This window comes from Schistocerca gregaria, chromosome 4 (assembly GCF_023897955.1).
Source record: "Schistocerca gregaria isolate iqSchGreg1 chromosome 4, iqSchGreg1.2, whole genome shotgun sequence".
In the NCBI taxonomy this organism is placed as follows: Eukaryota; Metazoa; Arthropoda; class Insecta; order Orthoptera; family Acrididae; genus Schistocerca; species Schistocerca gregaria.
This window is the reverse complement of record NC_064923.1, coordinates 232,351,490-232,360,720: the sequence shown is the minus strand read 5'-3', so window position 1 is coordinate 232,360,720 and position 9,231 is coordinate 232,351,490.

The window sequence follows — 9,231 nt, the reverse complement described above, 5'->3', positions numbered from 1 at the left end:
TAGATTCAGGAGTTATACACAGGAAAATCTCAGGAAGACATTCTTTGTGTAATGTATCAGTCTGCAATAAGGTACGAGTCCTATGAAACTATAATTTTTGCCTGCATTACATTTTTTTCCTTTCAGTGCTTGTTTTCACCATTTTCCCAATTTATTTGCTTGCTTGTCTTGCTATTTTATTGTGCTTAGATATCCAGGCCTTACTGATATCCAGTCCTTGCAAGAATTATCAATCTTCTGGACATCTTCATGCATTTCAGTACAGCTGTTTGCATTGGAACTTTACTATAGAAAAAGCTTCTTCCGCGAAAAGCTGACTAGATCATTTATATATAATGTAAACGGTATCAGCGCTATAACACTCCCTTCGATTACTTCCGAAACTACATTTACATCTACTGATTACGTCCACTTAAGAAACACATTTTGAATTCATTCACAAATCAGATTCGATACTCGACAAATTCAATTTTCTCCGCTAATTACTCCACAAATAAGTTTTACATCAGCTGATTTTTTGCCTTTCATAAGGACACGTCGAATTCTATATACCATGAAATTACGAATCCAATAAAGAATGAATTTGGATAATCGGAAGCTCATATTTTGTTCATAAATAGCCAGTGCGGAACGTATCGAATGCGCACAGACTCAACGATCTCGGAACAGACCTGGGCGCCATCTACTGTACTTTGGATCTTATGTACGAACAGTTAAAGCTTAGTTTTTCAAAGGCTCTATTTTCACAACCCATTGTGACTTATCATAGAGAAGTTTTCTTATTTTCCCAGGAAGTCATAATTCGCCCAAATTAAATATATTCGACAATTCTATAACAGATAGTCGTCAGCCATAAAACCCTGTAATTATATGCCTGTATCCGACGACCATTCTTGAAAACGCATATGACCTTTGCCTTTTCCCAACCGCTTGGTAGCCTTCAATCGCTTGATAGCCTTCATTGTTGAAGCGATCTACAATAAACTGACACTAGAAACGGAGCTACACTATGTGATCAAAAGTATCCGGACAGCCCCCAAACACCATTTTTTCATATTATGTACATTGTGCTGCCACCTACTGCCAGGTACTCCATATCAACAACTTCAGTAGTCATTAGACATCGCGAGTGAGCAGAATGGAGCGCACCGCAGAACTCAAAGACATTGAACGTTGTCGGGTGATTGGATGTCACTTGTGTCATACGTCTGTAAGCCAGATTTCACACTCCTAAACATTCCTAGGTCCACTGTTTACGATGTTATGATGAAGTGGAAACGTGAAGGGACACGGACAGCACAAAAGCCTACAGGCCGACCTCATCTGTTGACTGACAGAGACCGCCGATAGTGGAAGAGGGTCATGATGAGTAATAGGCAGATATCTGTCCAGACCATCAAATAGAAATTCCAAACTAGATCAGGATCCACTGCAAGTACTACGACAATTAGGCGGGGGGAGAGAAAACTTGGATTTCATGGTCGAACGGCTGCTCATAAGCCACACATCACGCCTTAAATGCCAAACGACCCCTCGCTTCGTGTAAGGAGAGTAAACATTGGACGGTTGAACAGTGGAAAAACGTTGTGTGGAGTGACGAATCACGGTACACAACGTGGCGATCTGAAGGCACGTTGTGGTATGGCGAATGCCCAGTAAAGGTCATCTGCCAGCGTGAGTACGTCAACAGTAAAATTTGGAGGCGGTGGTGTTACGGTGTGGTCGTGTTTCTCATGGAGGGACTTGCACCCTTTGTTTTGAGTACCACTATCACAGCACAAGCCTACACTGACGTTTTAAGTACCTTCTTGCTTCCCACTGTTGAAGCGAAAGTCGGAGATAGCGATTGCATCTTTAAACACAGTCGTGATCATTCACCCAGGTTACGGGATTCAGAAAGTTTCTTAGCTCTTGTAGGAACGAGAGATCTCTTGATACTGAGAATAAGATCTACCGCGATGCAGTGTGCGCTACGGCACATTTCTGTGACGCTCTCGCTCTTACTTAACAAATCCGTGTCGATATTCGAAACACTTCTTTGAATCAATAGTCTCATTTGTTAAGATGTTCTACAATCCTCTTGTTTCGTTTTAATGTGAAGCTAACATATTTTGTGATTTGCTGACACGCTGACAAAATCCGCTTAAGGGTCCCATTTTCCTATTTTTGCTATCGGAATTAACTCTGCAGATAACTGTGCCTTTAACTATCATGATTGCAAAAAGTCTTCATTAGGAACGCTTTCAAATGTTACTTTCTCGACACAGATGTGCACAACTTAAGATGCTGCTGTATGGTTTCTGATTTTCACAGTGGTGTCAGCAACACAATTAGCCTGGAGATGCGCAAGGAGACGAAATTAGTTAATAGCTAAAGCTTGGTGCAAAGTGATTGTTCCAAAAATTACACCCTGATCAAGGAAAATCACTTCCCACAAGAAACCATTTTTTAATATTTTCTGTATCTTACGATAGGCTAACTTAGTAAGGGTAGAAGTCAGACGAACATCCCACTGATTGGTGGAACGGAAAACTTATCGGCGACATCCTTTGTGAGTACGTTTCACAGCCTAAGTATTTTTTCTGTTAAACTCAGCCCCATACCTGACTTCTCCACGGTCAGATGTAGCGGTTATAACGGTTTTCATCTCTCCAGACCAATGTTAGTAGATGGTTGCGAGTGACTGCAAAGACCGATCACCACTCTAAAATCAAAAGATACCGGGTGCTCCTCTGTTTACGGCCTTTATATTATATTTCCCCTTGTTGTTTAGCTGATAGTCAGGAAACAGTGTTATCTACCACACTCACCATCATCATGTTCTCCAACATTTCATAACCTTTTCTCACGACTGTCATTTATTGTGGGATCAAGGTACAAACGGTTTCGCAATAATGAGTAGCATCTTCAGATTAATTTGGCTGGATTCCCTTCGTGATGGTTCGTAATTATCTAAGGTAATTGATGGATCTTTCAACAACCATTGCATCTGATGTTGCCTAGATATGTCACTTGGGAGATCGTATTGGTATAATCCCTTGATGTAACCACACCAAATTAACCTGAAGATGCGATTGATTATCGCGAAATCTGTTGTACCTTGATCTCACAGTAACTGAGCATTAGCAGTGCTACAAGCGGACTCTGCAATTTTTTAGAAGATTTTATCACGAAACCTTTTAAAAAACCTTTTAACTATGAACTGATTAAGCTGCGGTTGGCCACAAAGAAAATTTGTAGTAAGGACATTGTCTACCAGTTCCTTTACAAATATTCTGAAATTTAACGGTTAACTCAGAATCCGTTGTGGTACATCACACGTTACTTTCAGGTTTAATGACTCCAGTTATAGATATAGCAAAGCAAAGCTCTGCCTCCAGGCCATGATAGGACAGTGTGGACCGACCGACCGCCAAGTCATCCCACGAATGTGACGTCATCGGATACGGTACTGATTCAGCAAATCGCTCACCCGGATGCTGTCGGCTTTCTTGACCTTGGAGCCACTGCTCCAAATAGTTCCTCAGTTCGCCTCACGTGGCTCAGTGCAAACCGTATCAGTTCTCCCATCAAGGAGAAATCCCTGGTAGTAACAGGAATCGAACCCGGATCATCTGCTTAGCAGCCAGATACACTGACCACTGTGCATCTAAGAGTGACAACGATAGGCGTAGGAGAACCAGAATCAGAATCTTAGGTTAAAAGACCTTTAGAAAACTTACAATCAAAAAAGGCAGAAACGACAGATAACATTCCTGCAAAATTTCTAAAATCATTGGCGGAAATGGCAACCAAACGACAATTCACGTAGGTTTGTAAAATATGTGAGACTGGCGATATACCATCATACTTTTGGAAAAATATCATCCACACTATTCCGAAGATAGCAAGGACACATAAGAGCGAGAAGCATCTTGCAGTCGCCCTTACATCTCACGCATCCAATACACAGCAAAAAGGAAAAGGAAATGGTGGAGCTGTTAGGTGACGACCAGTTTGTCTTTAGGAAAGGTAAAGGCACCCGAGAGGGAATTATGATGTTGCGTTTGATAATGGAAGCAAGACTGGAGAAAAATAAAGACACGTTCATAGGATTTGTCGACCTGGAAAAAGCATTCGACAATTTAAAATGGTTCAAGACATTCGAAATTATGAGAAGAACAGGAGTAAGATTTAGCGAAAGACTTAGTACATAGCTTTTACAAAAACCAAGAGGGAACAATAAGACTAAAAGATCCAAGAAAGCAATGATCGTATTAAAAAGTATGTAAGACGGGGATGTAGCCTTGCGCCCCTAGCGTTCAATTTATACATCCAAAAAACAATTGCGGTAAACAAAGAAAGGTTCAAGATTGCGATTAAAGATGAGGGTGAAAAATTATCAATGATAAGATTTGCTGAAGACAATGTTGTCGTCCGTGAAAGTGAGTAATAATTTCAGGACCTATTCAGTGCAATGAACAGTCTCATAGATACACACTTCAGAATGAGACCAACCAGAAAAAAGACCCCAGTAATGAGAAGTAATAGAAATAAGATGAGCGGTAAACATAACATCAGAATTAGGGATCACGGAGTAGACGATATAAGGAATTCTGCAACATAGGCAGAAAAATAACCCATGTTGGTTGATGCAACGAGGATTTATAAATTAACTGAGAGCTGGCGAAAAAGGCGTTGTTGGCCAGGAAAAATATACTAGTATCAAACGTAGGCCTTAATTTGTTGATGCAATTTCTGGTAACGTACGTTTCGAACACAGTATTGTATGGTAGTGAAACATGGACCTTGGAAAAACGGGAACAGAAGAAATTTGAAGCAGATGTGGTATGGTGCCACAGATGAATGTTTAAAGTTCACTAATAAGGTACGGAAAGAGGAGGTTCTCTGTAGAAATGGCAAGGAAAGGAACATATGGAAACACTGATAAGAACAAGGGACAGAATGATACGATCTGTTAACAGATCAGAGGATAGCTTCCACGGTATTAGAGGGAGCTGTAAGTAAAGACTGTAGAGGAAGACTGAGATTGGTATACATCCACCAAATAACTGAGAACTTAGGTTTCATGTGCTACTCTGAAATCCGTGGAGGGCTGCATCAAACCAGTCCAAAGACTGACGACGAGAACAAAGACGAACTATTCACCAGATTAGTCACTATGCACGTGGTGTCGTATTGAGAAACACTGTTTCTGTAGGTTGAAGTGGATCCCATGCAGTTTCACCACAAGGCTTAATGATACATTTTGTCAAGTCCAGCTAAGTTGTTTTGAAAAATCACAACGACGTTGGACGTTTCATATGTGATAAGGTTTCTAAAAAGCAGCCACTTATGGAATGAACTTCAGAGTGTAACTCACGCTCTCCTAAGTTTCGTCACAGAAATACCACCGTAAGCGCATCTGTAATTGGCTCTGCAGTCATTGCATGTTCTGTTATTACTACTCTTTGAAGCCAGAACCGCGAAACATTGTTGAAGTCAGTCACCGCGAAATTGTTCTAAGCGGATTCTAGAAAAAACTTGACATTTACTGTTACAAATGAGAAATCTTCAATCTCTTAACTGGCTGACGATATTTTATTTTATTTTGAAGTAGACTACCTGACGTTTGAAAATGACTTGTCGGTTAGTAGTTGCCAATGTAAATGAGTTTTGATAAGAACTGCCGATACTGAAGAAGTCGTGACTGAGTAAATTTTCTAACGACTGCTTTACAGTATTTCTATGTAGTCAAGATAACCGCTTAAACATCTTATTCTGTGTCAGTCGTTACGAAAATAAACGTTCTTTCATTTTCTGTTTCAGGATTGCTTGGGAGGTGCTGTTCCCACTGGTGACGAAGTAAGTAAAAAAAGTTTTTTTTCTAAATAGTAGATGAAGTAAAGTTAGCAGAATGGTATCAGTTGCGTAAATTTCACATATGATAGATCCTAAGTCCATCATGATGTCCCATCAGTGGATATTTGAGAGGTTGCTTGTGTTTCCCAGTAACTTAAGAAACCTAAAAGAACTCCGTACCAAAAATCTGAATAAAAATGAACTGGATGGTCGGAACTACAGCATTGTTTATTAGATGTGAACTCGTACAGTACAGCAAAGATCTACAGTGAAGGAAATAAGACCATTAAACTATCCGGGAATACGCCTGAAGAATAAACATGCGCCACGCGACACATAAATTTCCTACAACGTAGCGGAGAGGTCACTGTGGGCGTCCACAGCTTAGATACATCATATAAGTGTGTTAATTTAAAACAAAAACTCTATTAACATCTTCTAAAATACTTTTTGTAGCGGCCTTAGCTGTTAATAATGCCTTTATTACACGAACGATTTCGCAGTGATTTACTCGCAACCTCAGGCGTATACATCTATGAAAAACACAATAAGAATTAGAATACATATTAATGATAAAAAATAATACAGTTAAACGTGAAAGATTGATGAACAGATGCTTCCGTAACTAATTTGGGTAATTAAATATACACGATCTCCCAAATTCAAATAGCGCTAGAATTGTCAGAATGACCCCATGTTAAATTATTTTGCTAGTGTCTGTTCATCTGTTTTTCTAGTTCAATTGCCTTACTGTTTACTGTTATTATAGTTATTAATTCTAATTGCATTTTTCATTCATGTGTGTGAATAATCCAATGCGATACTTCCATTTCATATCCCTAAAAACTGTTACAGTCAGTCGTTTCAGTCGTATATGTAAGCTGACACACTGATACTATAGTCATATAATAATGTTTTTTTTTTAAATTGAGAAGTTGCCACTATGACACTGCAGAACGTTTAAAGCAAGTTGCCAATACCTGCATCACTTTCAAATTTTACGAAGATCTCACAGAATATCTGTACAGCTTTTTTCAAACAATAGTTTACTATAGATAAAACTGTTACAGTCAGTCGTTTCAGTCGTATATGTAAGCTGACACACTGATACTATAGTCATATAATAATAAGGATTTTTTTTTAATTGAGAAGTTGCCACTATGACACTGCAGAACGTTTAAAGCAAGTTGCCAATACCTGCATCACTTTCAAATTTTACGAAGATCTCACAGAATATCTGTACAGCTTTTTTCAGACAATAGTTTACTATAGATAACTGTTATCCACGGGAAGTCTTAGATTACTATGTATACTGACTGCAAGATCATTAATGTACAACACGAACTGCAAGGATCCCGACACACCCCTGATGCACTCTCTGGTGTGACTTCCACACCTGTGGACCACTGTCCATCGAAGATAACATTCAGAGTCCTCCCTAACACGACAATCCGCAAGCCGGCACTAGTTTATCGCCATCTTATAAGAACCAGCTCTTCTGCTATTAGCATTTTCGCTGATATTACAACAGGTTTAGTTTCACAATATTCCAAATAAGTATGAAATAAATTAATGTATACATGTCATCGGATTATTGTTAGTGTACTGCATCGCAATATAAAGTTTTTTTATTTTTTATTTTAAGCTTGGATACGACCATGGACGTGGACACGGATATCGACTGGGAGCTACATTTTGAGGATACAACGGAATTTCAAGACATGCCTGAGAACGAAGAGGACTCCCGTGCAGCTGAAGAATTGTTGGCATTCAATGTAAAGCTGAATTTTTCAGCTATTTTAATTGTTCAAACTCCGAAGCTCTTCAATTTAATCGACGGATTAATTCCATTCGAAATAAACGGTTATGAGTAGCGTTTAAAAAGTTTTTTTGTATCCAAGTAGTTAAGCATTCTCCGTCCATCGTCATCCACCATAGCCGAGGTTGCTATCGCATGCCTCTGCTCGCCTCAGAGGTTCGAATTCTGGTGCTGCAGTATTTTACCAGTAAGAGCAGCAGATATGGTACAAGCTTCCTGATTACCTGCATTACGTTCCAAGCCTTCTTTTATTGTGTCATGAAAATGCACCACCACACCTAAACTGATTACAAGCTGTTCGAATCCAAGGCGGCATAAAAGGAAAGAGTCTGCCTCAACTAACGGGAGAGATAAACTTTAATAGGCCAATGGGATCTAAGATAAATTCCCTATTCAGTATTAGACCGTGGGAAGCCGTGCACTAGTTTCATACTAGCAGGGGACCACTCATTTGTATGGAAACTGTGGAAAGGTCGTTGGAATCGCAACACTAACAATGAATAGGTGCACTAAATATAAAACAAACATTTATTGAAATGGTTCAAATGACTCTGAGCACTATGGGACTTAACATCTGAGGTCATCAGTCCCCTAGAACGTAGAACTACTTAAACCTAACTAACCTAAGGACATCACACACATCCATGCCCGAGGCAGGATTCGAACCTGCGACCGTAGCAGTCGCGCGGTTCCGGACTGCGCGCCAAGAACCGCGAGACCACCGAGGCCGGCACAAACATGTATTCTGAAACTGGAACTGAACAGACCAATATTTAACTGAGTTCAGCCTTTGTGCAGTCACAGGGACTGCACATATAGGGTGTTTCAGCTGACTCTACCCATTGGTTTATGGAACCACCAGTGCCTTCAAGTACCACATACAAGATATTCCTATTCTCTCGCCCACTATATATGCAAACTGTTTGTCGGACACAAAAAATTAACATGACCCTTTTGTAGGAAATTTAATGCAATTAAATTTTGTAATGGGATACGTTTCCTCTAGAGGCCTTAGTTTTGGAATTATTCAAGTGTCGCGTCTCCCCACCGCACATTTTTTTATTTTATATGCAGTTTATGTTGCATAACATTTCAATTAACTGTATATTGCTTACTGTTGCGAGTACAAAAGGTAACATGCTATTCTCATTATTAGCTCAGCTCATGAAAAACTCTAAATATGCTGAAAACGGCTAAATTGTGGGATGAAATACTGGGCAAGCTAGCAATAAATTATTACAAGTATTTTTAGAAATTTCTATATTCAAACATCAACACACTTTTTTATACATCAGCCTCCAATGGCGTCTTTCTCGAACAAAGAACAAAAGAAAGCTAACCAAGCATTCAAGCGAGCGTCACAGCCTCTTACAACTTTAACGGCTACAAGAAGACGGAGAGAATGACATTTAAGCCTCCACTATTTATAATCAATTCAGTACGCTAATAATTTTTTTTTTAATTTTTAAATGATCATTGTCTGCTTCGATTTCCACACTCGCCGATCACAGACGTTATTTGCAAAACACAGACACATAAATATTGCACGAACACAAAAATGAAAAATGATT